The sequence below is a fragment of the Erythrolamprus reginae genome, chromosome 13 (genome assembly GCF_031021105.1).
Source record: "Erythrolamprus reginae isolate rEryReg1 chromosome 13, rEryReg1.hap1, whole genome shotgun sequence".
NCBI lineage: Eukaryota > Metazoa > Chordata > Lepidosauria > Squamata > Dipsadidae > Erythrolamprus > Erythrolamprus reginae.
Genome location: NC_091962.1, coordinates 2,906,746 through 2,927,952, shown reverse-complemented (window position 1 = coordinate 2,927,952; position 21,207 = coordinate 2,906,746). Strand labels below are relative to the sequence as shown.

At 41.8% G+C, this 21,207-nt stretch overlaps 2 protein-coding genes across 3 annotated transcripts in view; both read right to left on the bottom strand.

Moving 5' to 3' along the window:
- Positions 1 to 8,914, bottom strand: part of ARHGEF2 (Rho/Rac guanine nucleotide exchange factor 2) — a 292,733-nt gene extending 283,819 nt beyond the window's left edge. The window contains exon 1 of one of the 2 annotated variants that reach the window (XM_070766661.1): positions 8,792 to 8,914. The gene's annotated coding sequence lies outside the window, so the exon portion shown is untranslated. The remainder of the gene's footprint in view (positions 1 to 8,791) is intronic. The other variant, XM_070766662.1, reaches the window with a different exon arrangement.
- Positions 1 to 21,207, bottom strand: part of FRMD8 (FERM domain containing 8) — a 543,310-nt gene that overhangs the window by 348,458 nt on the left and 173,645 nt on the right. The window lies entirely within an intron of this gene.

Here is a 21,207-nt window from a genome sequence, read left to right as displayed (position 1 = left end):
CAGACAACAGATACAAACTCAAAGTGAACCGCTCCAAACTTGACTATAGAAAACTCAACTTTAGCCACAGAGTGATTAATGCCTGGAACTCCCTAACTTACTCTGTAGTTTCATCACCAAACCCCCAAAAATTTACCCTTAGACCAGCGGTGGGCTAGTAGCCGGAATGCTAAATTGTGCTTGCCACGGCGGCTCATAAGTGCTTGCAAGATTTTGCTTCTGCACCTGTGGAGGTAGCAAAATCGCGCACGGAGCCGTAGGTGCGCCCGTGTTTTGGTGAGGGTTTTTTGCTTGCGCGCATGCCGAAACACAGGCGCGGCTCCGTGAGCGATTTTGCTACCTCCACAGATACAGAAGTAAAATCACGCTGCCCCCGCAAGCAATTTAGCATTCTGGGTAGTAGCCCACCGCTACCTTAGACTATCCATTGCGGGTCTACTGTCCCTGTCCAATTGTTCCCTCTTATCAGTATCCATCTTATGTATATAAACAATGTTATTATTATTTATTAGATTATTATTATTTATTAGATTTGCATGCCGCCCCTCTCCGTTATATCTATGTATATTTCCAATACGTACTTGACAAAATAAATAATAGCAATAGCATTTAGACTCATATACTGCTTCATAATGCTTTTACAGCCGTCTCTAAGCGGTTTACAGAATCAGCATTTTGCCCCCAACAATCTGGGTCCTCATTTAATCCATCTTGGAAGGATGGAAGGCTGAGTCAACCTGGAGCCGGTGGTGAAATTTCAACTGCTGAACTACAGCTAGCAGTTAGCTGAAGTAGCCCGCAGTGCTGCACTCTAACCACTGCACCACCCCAGCCACTGCGTCACCCAAATAAATAGATAGACTTCACTTCCACCTCTTACAATACTAGACAACACAATATTAACAGTAGAGACCTTCAAGTTTCTAGATTCTATCCTATCTTAAGACCTAAAATGGTCACCTAACATCAAAAAAGTAATGAAGTACAAGAAAGAATGTTCTTTCTGCACCAAGTCAGGAAGCTCAAACTGCCCAAGGAGCTGCTTATGCAGCTTATGCAGAGGAATCATTGAGTCTGTCATCTGTATCTCTATCACTGTCTGGTTTGGTTGTGCAGCCCAACAAACAGACACAGACTTCAGAGGAGAATCAGAACTACAGGAAAAACATTTATTTATTTATTTATTTATTTATTCATTCATTCATTCATTCATTCATTTTTTATGCCGCCCTTCTCCTTAGACTCAGGGCGGCTTACAACATGTTAGCAATAGCACTTTTTTTAACAGAGTCAGCCTTTTGTCCCCAACAATCCGGGTCCTCATTTTACCCACCTTGGAAGGATGGAAGGCTGAGTCCACCTTGAGCCGGTGATGAGATTTGAACCGCTGACCTACAGATCTACATTCAGCTTCAGTGGCCTGCAGTACAGCACTCTACCTGCTGCGTCACCCCAGCTCAATTAGTGCCAATCTACCTTCCATTGAGGACCTGTACACTACATGAGTCAAAAAGAGGGCTGAGAAAAAATCTACATACCCCTCACAGCCTGGACGTGAACTGTTTCAACTCCTCTCCTTGGGATGGCTCTATAGGGCATTGCACGCCAAAACAACCAGGCATAAAGTATTTTTCTTGCATGCCATCACTCTGCTGAACAATTAAGTCACATTTCTCATCTTCTCATTTTTCCTACTGTCTTCTCCTATTGGTTTCTTATGATTTACCAATTGTTGTTTGCAACCTACAATGAAGGATTGTAACTCTGAATGTGACCTATTACTTGTTGTTTATATGTACATTGTGAGCTTCTGCACTGGAGAGAAATTTCTTTATTGGCCAAACACAAGGAATTTGTCTTGGTGCATATGCTCTCAGTGTACATAAAAGAAAATATAGATTTGTCAAGAATCATGAGGTCCAACACTTAATGATTGTCATGGGGTCAAATAAGGAATGAAAAAACAATCAATATGGATGGATAGATAGATAATGGTATAAGATAGGTAGATGATGAAGATAGATGAAAGGTAGATGATACATAATGATATGAGATAGACAGACAGACAGTAGATGATAAAGATATCAGATAGATATTAGATAATGATATAAGATAGATAGGTGATGAAGATAAATGATTGATAGAGATAGGTAGGTAGGTAGGTAGGTAGATAGATAGATTAGATTAGATTAGATTTATTGGATTTATATGCCGCCCCTCTCCGCAAACTCGGGGCGGCTCACAACAATAATAAAAAACAGTACATAATAACAAATCCAATGCCCACCAATCTAATTACAATTTAAAATTAGTAATTTCATAAAACAATCTCAATATATATAAAAAAAACAGGCACACAGTCAATCAATCAAACGGCAAAACAACATGGAGATAGATAGATAGATAGATAGATAGATAGATAGATAGATAGATAGATATGGATTGAGAGAGAGATTTAGGTAGATAGATAGATAGATAGATAGATAGATAGATAGATAGATAGATAGATAGATAGATTAATAGATGATGGATAGATACAGTAGACATGACAGATAAAGATATAAGATAGATAGATGATAGGTAGGTAGAATTAGATAGAATTCTTTATTGGACAAGTGTGATTGAACACACAAGGAATTTGTCTTTGGTGCATATGTTGTCAGTGTATATAAAGAAAAAATAAAATGCATTCATCAAAAATCCTAAGATACAACACTTAATGATAGTCGTAAGTTACTAGTAAGCAATAAAATCATACCAGAAAACAAATAAAACAATATAAATTGAAGATATACGGTACTTGGTTAGAGTCATAAGTGGGAGGACATGGGTAATGGGAACGATGAGAAGATTAATAGTAGTGCAGACTTAAATAGTTTGACTATTACACAATAGTGTTGAGGGAATTATTTGTTTAGTAGAGAAATGACGTACAGGAAAAAAACTGTTCTTGTGCCTAGTTATCTCAGTGTGCGGTGCTCTATAGTGACATTTTGAGGGTAGGAGTTGAAGCAGTTTGTGTCCAGGATGTGAGAGGTCAGTAAATATTTTCACCGCCCTCTTTTTGACTTGTGCAATGTACAGGTCCTCAATGGAAGGCAGGTTTGCAGCCATTGTTTTTTCTGCAGTTCTGATTCTCCTCTGAAGTCTGTGTCGGTCTGGGTGGGTTGTAGAACGAAACCAGACAGTTACAGAGGTGCAGATGACAGACTCAATGATTCCTCTGTAGAACTGGATCAGCAGCTCCTTGGGTAGTTTGCGCTTGCTGAGTTGGCGCATAAAGAACATTCTTGGTTGTTGTGCTTCCCAAAGGCCAAAGAATGGCCAGATGCCACAGGGGACAAGGTGAGCCCACAGGACTTATCAAATCAGCACCATCACAACCTCTTCACACAACACCCTTCGCTTGCTTGCGTCTTTAACCGATGGTTGGAATTTGCACAATTCATTCATTAACTTAGTGACTACAGGTAGAGTCCCTCACAACAGTTCATTTACTGACCGTTCAAAGTTGGAAAAAAGAGTGTGTGACCCTTTTTCACACTTACAAGCAAAGTCAATGGGGAAGACAGAGTCAGTTAACAACCATAGCATAGAGCAGTGTTTCCCAACCTTGGCAACTTGAAGAAATTTGGACTTCAACTCTCAGAATTCCCCAGCCAGCGAATGCTGACTGGGGAATTCTGGGAGTTGAAGTCCAAATTTCTTCATAGAGCATTATACTATGCTGTGCTATGCTATGCTATGCTATGCTATGCAATACTATGTATGGTATGTTTGTATGTATGTTTGCTTAATAATGGGGTTTTTAAATATTTTAAATTATAAATTATTAGATTTATCATGAACTGTTTTATTGTGTTGTGAGCCGCCCCGACTCTACGGAGAGGGGCGGCATACAAATCTAATAAATAATAATAATAATAATAATAATAATTATTATTATTAATATTATAATAATTACTATAATTATTATATTATTATTATAATTAATATTATAATTATTATTATAATTATATTATTATTATTATTATTATTATTATTATTATTATTATTATTATTATTATGCTATAGAGATAGAGATATATAAATATATAGAGATAGAGATAGATAGAGATACAGTAGTCCCTCACCTATCACTGGTGTTACGTTCCAGACCTGGCCGCGATAGGTGAAATCCGTGATGGGGAATTTATCGACTGATAGTACTTATTTAAGTATTTATATTGTAATTGTTTGGTAAGTTTTCATTGTTTTAAGTGTTTATAAACCCTTCCCACACAGTATTTATTTTAGATACAATATTTAAATACAGTATTTACAATTTTAGATATTTTTTTTTTTTAAACCTGCCGATCGAGTTCGGCGGGCTGTTTAAATCTGCCGATCGACTTCCTCAGAAACCCGCGATGAAGTGAAGCCGCAGTAGGTGAAGCGCAGTATAGCGAGGGACTACTGTATATAGATATAGAGATATAGACATAGATAGTGCTAGATAGATAGATATTGATAGAGAGATAGAGATACTATATATAGAGAAAGAGATATATAAAGATAGAGATATAGAGATATACATATACATATGTACTGTATAGCGCACTGCACACAGAACAACTAGACACAAGAACATCCCCCCCCAACGCCATCACTCTGCTAAACAAATAATTCCTCATCACTGTCAAACTATTCACTAAGGCTGCATTACTATTCCTACTAGTTTTTTTCTCATCGTTCCTGTCACCCATCTCCTCTCACTTATGACCGTAGGAATGTAACTTGTACGATTTATATTAATACTGATTGTTTCGATTACTTATTTGTACCCTATGACAATCATTAAGGATTATTTTTGCCACATGATTCTTGACAAATGTCTCTTTTCTTTTATGTACACTGAGAGCATATGCACCAAAGACAAATTCCTTGTGTGTCCAATCACACTTGGCCAATAAAGAATTCTATTCTATTCCGTATTCCATTCCATTCCATTCTATATTGTATCCTATCCTATCTCTATCCTATTCCATATTCCAAATCCTATCCTACCCCCAACCTTTTCCTAATTCCTAAATAGTAACAGTACATAGATTTATATAGAGATACATAGAGATAGAGTTGTTGTGAGCCGCCCTGAGTCTTCGGAGAGGGGCGGCATACAAATCTAATAAATTATTATTAAATTATTATTATTATATATCGCTTCAGTGTCCTCGGCAGCCCTCTCTAAGCAGTTTACAGAGCCAGCCTATTGCCCCAAATAGCAATAACTCACTTAACAACTGGGGACAGAAAAATCCTAAAATGGGGTAAAACTGATTGAACAAAATATCTCACTTAGCAACAGAAAGCTTGAAGTTCAAATGTGGTCATTACAGCTCGAGCAGTAATTGTGCTAAATCACAACAATACTCTCTCAGCTTAACCTGCAGAACAGAGGTCTTCAAACTTGGCAATTTTAAGCCTTGTGGACTTCAACTCCTAGAATTCTCCGGCAAGCTATGCTGTTGAAGTCCACAAGTCTTAAAGCTGCCATGTTTGCTGGCTGGGGAATTCTGGGAGTTGAAGTCCACAAGTCTAAAACTTGCCAGGTTTGGGGACCTCTGCTGTCGAACCAATGCAGCCACTCACTCTTAATCCAACGGGATGAAGTAGATTGTGTGAACTCAGCCTTACACAGGTTCAAACCTAAGATTCCTTCCACTCCATTCTTCAATCCCCACACTTAGTTTCTGCCTCTCTCACTTCCCTCTCTATCTGCAACTTGCCAGTCAACCCAGGCAATGACATTGGCCGGGCACAATGAGTTAAATTGGACACAGTGAGTTAAAAGTTAACTCTAAATAATTTCACAGTGACAGTAAACTGACGCCATAAAATTCAACCCTCATTCCTGCCTACAGAAGAAACTGATTAATCCCGACTTGATCGCAAACTCGTTTCCCTACCCAAATTTTAAAATCTCAAATTTTGGGATAAAACGTCACCAGGAAGAAGAAAAAATATGCAGCAAAAAGTATAAACACTGCAACAATCTCAGATCCAGGAAGTTCTCGCAGAAAAAAAGAAAACCACACACCATGTTTTGTCTAATCCTCCATGCCAGTTTCCCACCCACAACTACGTGTAGTCCTTGATTTACAACCCCAACGTAGCCCAAAGTTTCTGTTGTTAAGCGAGAACCTTTGTTAAGTGAACTTTATCCCTATTTTATGATCTTTTTGGCACGGTTGTTAAGCGAATCAGTGCAGTTGGTCATTTAATAATCCAGTTGTTAAGCAAATCGGGCTTCCCCATCGCCTGTCAGAAAGTCGCAAAAGGGGACCATGTGACCTTGGGACCCAGCAACGGTCGCAAGTGCGAAGCAGTTGCCAAGCCTCTGAATTTTGATCGTATGACCAAAAGGACAAGTTGTAACTGAGAAAAACGGTCCTTTTTTCAGTGCCGTCGTAGCTTTGAACAGTCACTAAATGAGCCGTTCGTTGTAAGTCGAGGACCACCTCTACTTCAGTCTCCAGGAGACATAGAAACCTAGAAGTCTGCCCTTATACTATTTCCTGTATTTTATCTTAGGATGGACATATGTTTATTCCAGGGATGTTTAAATTCAGTTACTGTGGATTTACCAACCACGTCTGCTGGAAGTTTGTTCCAAGCATCTACTACTCTTTCGGTAAAATAATATTTTCTCACGTGGCTTCTGCTCTTTCCCCCAACTAACCTCAGATTTTGCCCCCTTGTTCTTGGGTTCACTTTCCTATTAAAAACACTTCCCTCCTGAACTTTATTTAACCCATTGACATATTTAAATGTTTCGATCATGTCCCCCCTTTCCCTTCTGTCCTCCATACAGATTGAGTTCATTAAGTCTTTCCTGATAAGTTTTATGCTTCAGACCTTCCTCCATTTTTGTAGCCCGTCTTTGGACCCATTCAATATTTATCCATCTCTTTTTGTAGGTGAGGTCTCCAGAACTGGACACAGTATTCCAAATCACCAGCGCTCTATACAGCAGGATCACAATCTCCCTCTTCCTGCTTTACTACATAAGTAGTAAATAGTTTCTGAGCAAGTACAAAACGCCAAATTGGAAGTTCCCACTAACCAAAACCGGCACATTTTTCAGTGCTGTTCCAATGGTCGCTAAACGAACTGTTATAAGTCGAGGACCACCTGCGCTCAAAGGGGAAAGCACTCTGTGCATGCTCCGGGTGCATAAAAACGATCAACTAAAGATAGCAAAGCAATGTCGTCTGGCGGGACCCAGGGGAAGAGCCTTCTCTGTGGTGGCCCCGGCCCTCTGGAATCAACTCCCCCCCCGGGGATAAGGACTGCCCCCACCCTCCTTGCCTTTCTCAAAGCTCTTGAAAGCCCACCTATGTCGCCAGGCTTGGGGAAACTGATATACCCCTAGCTGTTTTATTTTATGTATTGCTTGTCTGAATTGTATGACTGCTTTTTATAATGGTTTTTTTATAACTATTTTTAATATTAGATTTGTATTTGTATTATTTGTTGTGAGCCACTCCGAGTCCTCGGAGAGAGGCGGCATACAAGTCTAATAAATTATTATTATTATTATTATTATTATTATTATTATTATTATTATTATTATTACAGTGATCCCTCATTTTTCGCATGGGATGCGTTCCAAGACCAACCGTGAAAAATGAATTTCCATGAAGTAGAGGAAAGGTATTTTTTTATGTATTTAATGAGTACAGTATTTGGACTTTTAAAACCCACCGATTGCATTAAACAATCATTCTATAATGTTTCTCAGCAGGAACTACATGTGATATCCTACCAGTTTCTTTAACAGAGTAGAGTAGTACTGTAGAACAGTGTTTCCCAACCTTGGCAACCTCAAGATATCTGGACTTCAACTCCCAGAATTCCCCAGCCAGCATTCGCTGGCTGGGGAATTCTGAGAATTGAAGTCCAAATATCTTCAAGTTGCCAAGGTTGGGAAACACTGCTGTAGAAGAATTTTATGAATTTTGAATGGATTTAATTTTTTTATGGATTTAAGGGATTTAAGACCCCTTTGAAAACCCATGAAGCAGTGAATCCGCGAAAGATGAATCGTGAAGTAGCGAGGGATTACTGTATATACACATATATATATACACACATAAAAATACACATACATAAATACATAGAAACATAGAAGACTGACTGCAGAAGAAGACCTCATGGTCCATCTAGTCTGCCCTTATACTATTTCCTGTATTTTATCTTAGGATGGATATATGTTTATCCCAGGCATGTTTAAATTCAGTTACTGTGGATTTATCAGCCACATCTGCTGGAAGTTTGTTCCAAGCATCTACTACTCTTTCAGTGAAATAATATTTCCTCACGTTGCTTTTGATCTTTCCCCCAATACAGACAGATATACCTGTACACACACTGCTCAAAAAAAAATAAAGGGAACACGAAGTAGCGAGGGATTACTGTATTATTACTATTAATGTACTATTATTACTATTATTACTATTACTGTATTACTATTACTGTTGTTATTATTACTGTTATTGTTGTTGTTATTATTATTATTATTATTATTATTATTATTATTATTATTATTATATCCCCTCTCCCCTTTTTTTAACATGCTATAATTATAAAACCGGGTTGGGCTAGAAGACCTCTAAAGTGCCTCCCAACTCTTCTTAATCCGAGGGAAAGCTCTGTCCATGCTCAGAGACTCGACAGAACAACGAGAAGAGAAAGAAAACAGGGCCGATGCCTTCCGGGGTTTCCAGCCTCCGAGCCCCCAGCCCAGCCTTACCTTCGCCCGCCCTGCTTGCGGTTCCTCCGGTTCCCCCGAGCGGCTTTCCTCGGCCGGCAGGCGCCTCCCAAAGCTCGACGGCGAAGCCCCGGGAGTCTCCCCGCCCCTGGCTGGCTGGCTGCCGCCTTCCCTCCTCCCGCCTCCGCTGCTTTCCTCCCCTGCGCCGCCGCCTCAGCCGCCGCCCGGCCGGACACTCGGTCAATCCCCGGCGCGGCTTTAACCCTTCGGGCCGGGCTGCCTCAGCTGCGCGCTGGAAAAAAGGCGGGAAGGGAAAGAAGGTGAGTTGCCACACGGCGCCTCAGCCCTGGTTTGTGGGGATGGTGGTTTGGTCCACGCGAGTTTATTGCGTCTCTCTCTCTCACACACACACGCACACAATATACACATATACACATATTCTACACTGCTCAAAAAATAAATAAATAAATAAAGGGAGCACTTCGACAACACAATAGAACTCCAAGTAAATCAAACTTCTGTGAAATCCAACTGTCCACCAACGCTGATTGACAGTCAATTTCCCATGCTGTTGTGCACATTCAACTTTGTAGAGGACAAAGTATTCAGTGAGAATATTTCATTCATTCAGATCTAGGGTGTGTTCTTTGAGCGTTCCCTTTTAGTTTTTGGAGCAGTGTATATAATATACATATACTGTACATATATATGTAGATTGTTCTGAGTTCGGGTTTTGCCCCATGTAATATTTTGAGTGTCTATGCGACGTTTCGGTGAAATCACATTCACCATCTTCAGGCTGAAGTTATAAGCTTCGTGCTGCATAGACACTCAAAATATTACACGGGGCAAAACCCGAACTCAGAACAATCTACATACATATACCCGTGAAAATCTACGAAAACACACACACACACACACACACACACACACATATATATATATACACATATAATATACACACATAAGTGCATTAGTGTGCCTTTCGTCCCCTGTCCAATTGTCTTTCCTTTATCTCATATATCATATATATTTTCTTCCTTTCATATATCTTCTCCTCTATTTTTACATATTATCTTTATATATGTTACTTCATGTCTATTCTCTTTCATATGTATTTATGTATTGGACAAATGAATGAATGAATAAATAAATAAATAAAATAAAAAATACACACATACATATAAACCACACACACACATTGTGCCTACCGTCCCTGCCCTTCTGTCCTAGTATCCTTTTTATCACTTTGTTGATACTTTGTTATGTTAACACAAACTGTAACTATACTTGTTTGACAAATACTGTATAATAAAAATAAATAAAATAAATACACACAGAGACCTACATACACATACTGTACATACATACATACACAAACACATACTTTCATACATTATTATTATAATTATTTATTAGATTTGTATGCCACCCCTCTCCGAAGTCTCGGAGCGGCTCACAACAGCAATACAAAATACAAATCCAATGATTAAAAAAGCCAAACAGTTAAAAAACCTTGATTTAAAAGTAGACAGATACAAAGACATCCAGACACACACGTAGATATGCACACAGACAAACACAGACACACACACAGAGACTCAGCCACATATAGACCTACACAGACCTACACATAGACCTACACACACAAACACAGACACACACATACAGTCACAAACATACACACACAAAGACACACACAGACACACTCAAAGACACACACCCAAAGCTGTAAACCAAGCCCTGCTCAGCAATGGAGGGACCCAGGGGCTCCATCCAGCAATCTGTAGTAATTATATAATTATTATATAATTATATAATTATATATAAGTCCTTGTCAATCATCCCCATCCATTTTTCTCCTCTGCCTCTTTCAATGATCTGTTTGGTGTCACTCGAAGAACCCTGCAGAAAAATGGACGCCACAACCAAGTGCTCCTGAGCGCATACAGATTGCTATCCAGGGGTGAAATCCAGCACGTTTCCTACAGTTTCTGGAAAACCAGTAGCGGAAATTTTGAGCAGTTCTGAGAATCGGTAAATACCATTGCTGGCTGACCCACTAGTGGGGTGGCAATGGGGATTTTGCAGCATCCGTCACCTGCCACGCCCACAGAACCCGTAGTAATATTTTAAAAAATGGATTTTACCACTGCTGCTATCCCTAATCGATTAGCCTCTAATTATTATTATTATTATTATTATTATTATTATTATTATTATTATTAATTAGATTTGTATGCTGGCCCTCTCCGAAGACTTGGGGCGGCTCACAACAGCAATACAATACAGTGTTCCCTTGATTTTCACGGGTTCAAACTTCACGAATAGCCTATACTGTACCACGTTTTTTCAAAAAATATTCATTAAAAAAATACTTTGCGGGTTTTTTTTCTATACCACGGTTTTCCCTGCCTGATGACATCAAACATCATCACCAAACTAATAATTTTTGCAAATAAATAACAAAAAAAATTATTGTTAATAAATAATTATGTTTATAAATATCAGGATCACTAAGTGTCTTATTCAATGGTGAGTACCAGTAATAATGGTGAGTTAAGGGTTGTTAAGGGAATGGGAAATGGTCTCCTAGGTCTTACTCTTGAGGGATGCCTTATATTAGGCAATTCTACGAAATCTCTCCTATGTCTTACTTTCGGGGGTGACTTATTTTCAGGGAAACAGAGTATTATATGCCGCACGAATCCCAGCGGCCAATCAGGTCCCACAGAGTTGGCCTTCTCCGGGTCCCATTGACTAAACAATGTTGTTTGGCGGGACCCAGGGGAAGAGCCTTCTCTGTGGCAGCCCCAGCCCTCTGGAATCAATTCTCACCGGAAATTCGAACTGCCCCCACTCTATGTCACCAGACATCCAACATGTCTCCGAATCTTCGGAGAGGGGCACATCTTTGGGAGCAAAAAATTAATATAAGACACTGTCTTATTTTCAGGGAAACAGGATATAAGATCAAAGCATATCAACCTGAAATGAAGAATTTTTTACTGTATTGAGAAAGGAAATATAGAAACATAGAAGACTGGCGGCAGAAAAAGACCTCATGATCCATCTAGTCTGCCCTTATACTATTTTCTGTATTTTATCTTAGGATGGATCTATGTTTATCCCAGGCATGTTTAAATTCAGTCACTGTGGATTTACCAACCACGTCTGCTGGAAGTTTGTTCCAAGGATCTACTACTCTTTCAGTGAAATAATATTTTCTCATGTTGCTTTTGATCTTTCCCCCAACTAACTTCAGATTGTGTCCCCTTGTTCTTGTGTTCACTTTCCTATTAAAAACACTTCCCTCCTGGACCTTATTTAACCCTTTAATATATTTAAATGTTTCGATCATGTCCCCCCTTTTCCTTCTGTCCTCCAGACTCTACAGATTGAGTTCATTAAGTCTTTCCTGATACGTTTTATACTTAAGACCTTCCACCATTCTTGTAGCCTGTCTTTGGACCCGTTCAAAGCCAGAAGAGAAGAAATTCTGGAGAAATTCTCTGGAAATTAAGGTGTTTTTTTAAAAAAAAACCAAATCAGGTGATTAAAGGCCCAGAGACTAAACCATACGAAAAACAGTAACAGGAATTGGTTATGTCTAGTCTGGAGAAAAGAAGAATTAGGGGAGATATGATCACAGTTTCCCTGTATTTGAGAGGCTGCCCCAAAGAAGAAGGGGTCAAATTATTCTCCAAAGCCCCCTGAAGGCAAGATGAGAAACAATGGATGGAAACTAATCAAGGACCAGAAGCAACCTGGAATTAAGGGAGAGGGGGAATCCTAACATGAGGACAATTAACCAATGGAACAGCTTGCCACCAGAAGTTGTGAGAGGTTTTTATGGAAAAGACTGGAACAGAATGATGCAGGGGGTTGGACTAGAAGACCTCCAGGGTTTTTCCAGCTGACTTATTTTCCTAGAGGCCAATGATGGCAAATGTTTTCGGCACCGAGTGCCCAAACCAGAACATACGTGCATGTGCGCGCACCAGAGTGCCAAAAACCCAAAGACCAGCTGGCTGGCATGTGCATCCCTGTTTTGGGCCATTTTTGAGCCATTTCCAGGCAGGTTTTTTTGGGTACTGTATTTTTTGCTCTATAAGACGCACCTGCTGATAAGACGCACTTAGATTTTAGAGGAGGAAAATAGAAAAAAAATATTTTGAACCAAAAAGTAGGCTAAAATATTTATTACAATAACACTGCCCTAGGGGAATTGGGAAAATATACAAACAAGCAACATCTCACTTGGATCATTTTGATGTTAAATATAATTGACTTTCTACTAAAGCTCAGATACAAGGGTAAATAATAACTTTTATGACAATGCCAGGCAGCATCTTACATAAAGTAGCTAGCAGCTATCACTGTTAAAAGAGAATTTAATGAGTTTCAATCTCCTGGGCTAGATTAACTACACTTTGTAATACAGTAGAAACTTAATAATAGTCTCGCTAAAACTTTGGGTTTTTTTCTTCCTTTCAACAAATTTTTGAGAAGTGGAGGAAGTCAAATATCTGAGGATTTGCAAACTAATCAATCTGACACGTCTGAAAAAACTATAGTACAGAGAGAGAGAGATCTTGAAAACTGCAATAGTAGTTCACAACCTGGATATGGATAAAACTCTGAAATTTAGGAAATTTCACAGAATAACTTGTTAGACAACATAAAGAAGAATCTTGCCATGATATATTTATAAAGTTTAGATATTTCAAGACAAAATAGGCAGTACAGTAGAACCTCGACATGAGGGCGCCCGGTCGGACGCAGCGCGGGCCCACGCACCGGGAGCGAGAGAGCGAGCAAGCGAGCGGGCGGGGGGGGGTTTTGCCCTCCAGTCCCAGAGGCGCTCGCGGGGCAGAGCATCATCCCGGGCAAGCCGCTCCGCCCGAGCCACAACGGGCCGCGGGTGGGTGAGCTTCGCTCCTGCCGCATCTGCCCGGAATGTCGGGCTCGGAGGGGCGACTTCTCCGGCGCGGGGCGGGGGCGCTTCTGCTCGGCCTGCTCCTGCCACTCTGCGGGCGAGGAAGAGGTCGGCGGCGGCTGCTCTCCGGGGCGAAGGCGCTTTTGGGGCGAGCCCGCGGGCTCCCGGCCAGGCCTTTAGGCGAGTGGGGGGGGGCTGTCGAGGCTGATCCTGCAGGCAGGAGGGCCCAGCGGCCTGCACTGCCAAATCCCCGGACGGGCAGCTGGGCGGACGGGGGCCTGCTTCGGCTCCTTATCCCTCCTGCAGCGGTGCGCGTTACCTGCCCCTCCCCCGCCCGCCTCCGAGGGGAGGCCCCTAGTCTCTTCTTCCCCCGCGGGAGCCTCTCTGGCTGCTTTGCGGCGCGGGACCCCCTGCCTCCCCCGGTGTTGCGGGCTCTTTTCTCTTCCGAAATGCCCGCAGCCAGCAAAGCGCCTCTCCGCTCGCCAAGTGCCGCTTTGCTGCTTGCCTTCTGCCTTCCTTACCGCTGATGCAGAGCGGCTTCCGAAGCAACGCGAAGACGGGTGAAGGTGGCTGGGCCGCTGACAGGGACAGGCGGCGAGCGCTCGGAGGGGGCACAGCCCGGAGCGAGACTTGGCCTCCGCTGCGGCTAGTTTTCAGGCTGTTTGGGGGCTGTTTCCAGGCCGTTTTTTGACACAGGAATAACACCCAAATGACCAGAAAACAGCCCTGAAAATGGCCCATTTAGGCTTGTTTTGGGGCCATTTTCCAGACTTTTTTGGGTCTGAAAAATGGCTTGAAAACAGCTGAAAAATGACCCCCAAACACTCTGAAAATGGCCCCAAAAGGCTGGAAAACAGCCTGTTTTTTGGCAGTTTTCAGGCCGTTGAAGTGAAGACCAGCTGGCGATAGCCCAGATGCTCACGAAGAGGGCTCTGCGTTCCACTTCTATCAGGGCTATAGGCTGTATTCTAGAAATGGATAAAAATGGGGTTGCAGTCCTCATGGCTTCATAAGAACATAAGAAGAGCCCTGCTGAATCGGGCCAAAGCCCATCGAGTCCAGCATTCTGTGTCACCCAGTGGCCCACCAATTGTCCATGGGGATCTTGAGCAGAAAGAGAAGGCAAAACCCTCCCTTTCCCCTCGACCCCCAACAAGTGGTACCCAAGGGAATCCTGCCTGCCTCAACTAGGCAGAAAAAACTCTGGACACACATACAACCTGGGAGAAACCCCTCTTAGCAGTAGCGATTGCGAAAGAGACCTCGGAGTCTTGGTGGACAATCAACTAAACATGAGCCACCAATGTGCAGCAGCAGCTAAAAAAGCCAACACAATCCTAAGCTACATCAACAGGGGAATACACTCCAAGACCAGGGAAGTCTTAATACCACTCTACTACACCCTGGTCCGACCACACCTGGAGTACTGTATTCAGTTCTGGTCACCACACTTCAAAAGAGACATTGAAACACTGGAGAAGGTGCAAAAAAGACCAACCAAGATGATTAAGGGACTGGAAACCAAGACTTACAAAGAGAGACTGAGGGAACTGGGCATGGATAGCCTAGAGAAAAGGAGGGCCAGAGCGGACATGATAGTAGTCTAGAAGTATACAAGGGGATTTATTTATTTATTATTTATTATTTAGATTTGTATGCCGCCCCTCTCCGAAGACTCGGGGCGGCTCACAACAAGATAGAACAAATCCTAAATAATCCAAATAACATTAAAATATTTAAAGATTTAAAAGAACCCCATATACTAACAGACACACACACAAGCATACCATGTATAAATTGAACATGCCCGGGGGAGGTGTTTCAATTCCCCCATGCCTGACGGCAAAGGTGGGTTTTAAGGAGTTTATGGAAGGCAGGAAGAGTAGGGGTAGTTCTAATCTCTGGGGGGAGTTGGTTCCAGAGAGTCGGTGCCGCCACAGAGAAGGCTCTTCCCCTGGGGCCCGCCAACCGACATTGTTTAGTTGACGGGACCCGGAGAAGGCCCACTCTGTGGGACCTAATCGGTCGCTGGAATTCGTGCGGCAGGAGGCGGTCTCGGAGATATTCTGGTCCAGTGCCATGAAGGGCTTTAAAGGTCATAACCAACACTTTGAATTGTGACCGGAAATTGATCGGCAGCCAATGCAGGCTGCGGAGTGATGGTGAAACATGGGCGTACCTAGGTAAGCCCATGACTGCCCTCGCAGCTGCATTCTGCACGATCTGAAGTTTCCGAACACTTTTCAAAGGTAGCCCCATGTAGAGAGCATTACAGTAGTCGAGCCCCGAGGTGATAAGGGCATGAGTGACTGTGAGCAGTGACTCCCGGTCCAGATAGGGCCGCAACTTGTGCACCAGACGAACCTGGGCAAACGCCCCCCTCGCCACAGCTGAAAGATGGTTCTCTAATGTGAGCTGTGGATCGAGGAGGACGCCCAAGTTGCGGACTCTCTCTGAGGGGGTCAATAATTCCCCCCCCACAGGGTAATGGACGGACAGATGGGATTATCCTTGGGAGGCAAAACCCACAGCCACTCCGTCTTATCCGGGTTGAGTTTGAGTCTGTTGACACCCATCCAGGCCCTAACAGCCTCCAGGCACCGGCACATCACTTCCACTTCTTCGTTGACTGGACATGTCACAGAGAGGAGGGGGTCACTTTATTCTCCAGGGCACCAGAGGGCCGGACGAGGAACAACGGCTGGAAGCTGACCAAGGAGAGATTCAACATGGAGATAAGGAGGAACTTCCTGACGGTCAGAGCGATCAGCCAATGGAACAACCTACCAGCGGACGTTGTGAATTCCAACACTGGACATTTTTAGGAAAAGATTGAACTGCCACTTGACTGGTGTGCTGTAGGGTTCCTGCTTGGGCAGGGGGTTGAACTCGATGGCCTTCATGGTCCCTTTCAACTCTAACAATCAATCAATCAATCAATCAATCAATCAATAAATAAATAAATAAATAAATAAGTCAACCAACCAACCAACCAACCAACCAACCAACCAACCAACCAACCAACCAACCAACCAACCAACCAACCAACACAGAGGTGGCATTTGGACATCCGTTTCAATATGCAGGATCAGCTTTGGACTTGCATATTCAGAAGCACCACAACTCCGGGGTGGATTGGGGGTGGTGGCATCTCCGGCCCCTTTATACAACTCACGATGGACTTCAACTCCCAGAATTCCTGAGCCAGCATGTCCCAGACTGAGCTTCCCTTGCAAGGGGTTAAATCGGAGCAAAAAACCCGAAGTGATAAGGCAGGTGAGGCTGGGCACACGCCCAGATAAGGACTATAAACATCGATCCTGTGCACACAGACACAGGCCAGTTTTCGTGCCAACTCGCACGGAGGTGCAGGTAGGCAGGGTGGAGCCTGGGTGGACGCGGGTTCAGGAGGCGCACGCAAACAACCCCGCCATTTCCCAAGGGCAGAGATTCTGGGGTTGGTTTTTGCAAAACACAGTAAGCCACTTATAGCTTAAGCCACATTGGGTGTCTTTTTCTTCACTTCTTTTTTAATTTTCACATTACACATTATTTAAGAACTTAATTTGTTCTGTGACCAGGTTCTTAAGTAGAAAGGTTTGTAAGAAGAAGCCATTTTTCCCATAGGAATCAATGTAAAAGCCAATAATGTGTGAAAACCCATTAGGAAAGAAACAAAAGCTCGGAATTTGGGTAGGAAGAGGAGGAAGAAGAAGAGGAGGAGGACAGTCGCTGCCCAGAACGAAGGGAGCGTTTCTTTTCTCTGGGTGCTGGCAGAGGTTTATTCCCTCTCCAAGTGCCCAGAGAAAGGAAAATGCTTCGTTCACTCTGGGCTGCCAAATCCTCCTCAAGTGCCACCGAAAGGCTCCTCTGGCAGCCCAGAAAAGCCCGAGATGGCCGAGATTAAAGGGGGAATGGCAGGAAACTGGCCGGGCCTTCGTGCCGCTCTCAAATTTCCTGGGAAATTTTTCCAGGCTCAGGTTCTTAAGTAGAAAATTATTCTTAAGAAGAGGCAAAAGAATCTTGAACACCCCGTTCTTATCTAGAAAAGTTCTTAAGTAGAGGCGTTCTTAAGTAGAGGTACCACTGTATTTTATTTAGTTATAATGGCACTGAAAAGAAGGACTAGGGGGGACAAGATAGCACTCTTCCAGTATTTGAGGGGCTTACCCAAAGAAGAGGGGGTCAATGTATTTTCCAAAGCGCTGGGAGGCAAGACAAAAAACCATGGAGGGGAACTAATCAAGCAGAGAAGCAACCTGGAATTAAAGAGAAACTTCCTAACCGTGAGGACAATTAATCAGTGGGACAGCTTGATTCCAGAATTTGTGAATGCTTCAACACCGGAAATTTTAAAGAAGAGATTGAATAACCATCTGAGCAGGGGGTTGGACTAGAAAACCTCTAAGGTCCCTTCCAACTCTGTTCTATTCTATTCCATGCTATGCTATGCTATTCTATTCATATTCTATTCTGTTCAAATTCTATTCTATCCTATTCTATTCATATCCTATTCTATTCATATTCTATTTTATTCTGTTCATCTTCTATTCATATTTTAGTCTATTCCTATTTATTTTCTTATTTTAAATTTTTTTATTTTATTTTGATTATAATACCAACAAACACCATAAAACATTTATACATACCTATATATATACATATTAGTTTACTTAGTGATTAATACTTTACAATTCTGTTTTTGTTACTCCATTTTTTCCCTTTAATATTAATTCATTTTCTTATTTTTTTTCTCTATCCTATTATACAGTTTTCCCCACACTCTATAGTAGTCCTTATTTTGTTTATTCTGTAATTCATAAGTTAATTTACTTAATTTAGCGCAGTCTAACATTTTCCTAATCACCATCTCTTCATTTGGTATCTTTTCTTGTTTCCAAGTTTGTGCGAACACCAATCTTGCTGTTGTTAGTATGTGAGTTATTAAATAATAATCTTCTTTGCTATGTTGTCCTCTGATTATTCCTAATATTCCTAATTTCTGGTTTTGTTTCTAGTTTATATTTATTTTATTTTCTATTCATTCTTCTGTTCTATTCTATGTATTATTCTATTCTATGTATTATTCTTTTCATTTTCATATTCTTCAAAACATTTGAAGGCCAGACAAGAAATAATGGATGGAAACTGAACAAGGAGAGATTTAACCTGGAAATAAGGAGGGATTTCCTGGGGTTCTTTTTAAATCTTTTTAAATCTTTTAAATTTATTTGGATTTGTCATGATTTGCTGTATCTTGCTGTGAGCCGCCCCGAGTCTGCGGAGAGGGGCGGCATACAAATCTAAATAATAAATGAATAAATAAAAATAAATCAACCTATGGAACAGAAGTTGCCTTCGGAAGTCGTGGGAGCTTCATCCTGAGAGGCTTTCAAGAAGAAACTGGACTGCCCTCTGTCAGTAATGGTGTGGGGTCTCCTGCTTGAGGGGTTGGACTAGATGACCTCCAAGGTCCCTTCCAACTCTGTTATTCTGTTATTATTTTGTTATTTATAAATTGTGGGAGCTGCACCATTGCCAGAGGCTTTCAAGAAGAGACTGGACTGCCATCTGTTAGAAATGGGGTACACTGTAGGGTCTCCTGCTTGGTTGTTGGTGGGGGGGTGGACTAGATGACCCAGATTGTTGGGGGCAATATGCTTACTCTCTGTAACCCGCTTAGCGAGGGCTGTAAAGCACTGTGAAGCAGTATACGGATATGGTGCTTCCTATTTTGACCACTTGTTGTCTGTTTGACAGGAATGCTGTAATCCACCTATGGAGGGATCCTGAGATGCCATAGGATTTACAAAACTTTCGCCAGACCCATCCTCGAATACAGCTCATCTGTTTGGAACCCATATCGCATCTCAGACATTAACACCCTTGAAAATGTCCAAAGATACTTCACCAGAAGAGCCCTTCACTCCTCCACTCGAAACAGAATACCCTACGAGACTAGACTTTCCATCCTGAGCCTAGAAAGCTTAGAACTAAGATGCCTTAAACAAGATCTAAGTATTGCCCACAAGATCATATGCTGCAACGTCCTGCCTGTCGGTGACTACTTCAGCTTCAACCACAACAACACAAGAGCACACAACAGATTTAAACTTAATATTAACCGCTCCAAACTTGACTGTAAAAAATACAACTTCAGTAACCGAGTTGTTGAAGCGTGGAACTCATTACCGGACTCCATAGTGTCATCCCCAAACCCACAACACTTTACCCTTAGATTATCTACGGTTGACCTATCCAGATTCCTAAGAGGTTAGTAAGGGGCGAGTACATGTGCATTAGAGTGCCTTCCGCCCCCTGTCCTATTGCTCTCCTATATCTCCTATACCTTTCTTCTAGTCCTATATCTCTTCTTCTATTCTTTCATTGATATGTTCTATTACTATACCTTCTTTTCTATTATTTCTTAGATATATTTTACTATGAGTATCTCCTCTATAACCTTCATCATGTATTTTACTATGTGTATATAGATATATACCCACTAAAACCCTCAAATAAACAAACAAACAAACAAACAAACAAACAAACAAACAAATAAATGCTATTGCTATAAGGTTCCCTTCCAACTCTGTTAATCAAAAATACAAAATGCCCTGATCAGAAGCTTGTAATAATAAGAAAACTGATGATGTGGCAAAAAGAAGAAGAAGTAAAAATAGCAATAAAAAGCCCAGATAGATAATATCCCTTTGAAAAAACAGCAAGAGACAGACAGCCGATCTCACCCTAAATTCAGAACAGAAACCAGCTGTGTTTGCAACAGCCCTTCCAATTTCACACTTCCCTACTTCTTAATGTCTGGAGCTGAGGCTCTTTCTGACCACTGAAACATTGAGAACATGTGGCTGCAATAAGGCAGAGGGGGGTGCTACAAGGGACAGAGACTCCCATAACAGCCCTGAGGCAAAAATAAGAAGGGGTTTTCCACTTCTTATTACAGCATTTAGACTTGTACACCGCTTCATAGTGCTTCCCGTCGACTAAACAATGTCGTTTGGGGAAGAGCCTTCTCTGTGGCGGCCCCGGGTATCTGGAATCAACTCCCCCCGGAGATTAGAACTGCCCCCACCCTCCTTGTCTTTTGTAAACTACTCAAGACCCACCTATACCTCCAGGCATGGGGGAGTTGAGACACCTTTTCCCCAGGCTCTTTATATTTTATGTTTGGTATGTATGTGTTGCTTGGTTTTAAAATATGATAGGGTTTTATATGCTTCTTTTAATATTAGATTTGTTTCGCTATAATATTGTTTTTTATTATTGTTGTGAGCCGCCCCGAGTCTTCGGAGAGGGGCGGCATACAAATCTAAGAAATTATTATTATTATTATTATTATTATTATTATTATTATTATTATTTTACAGCCCTCTCTAAGCAGTTTACAGAGTCAGCCTCTTGCCCCCAACAATCTGGGTCCTCATTTGACCCACCTCGGAAGGATGGGAGGCTGAGTCAACCTTGAGCCGGTGGTGAGATATGAACTGCTGAACTAACC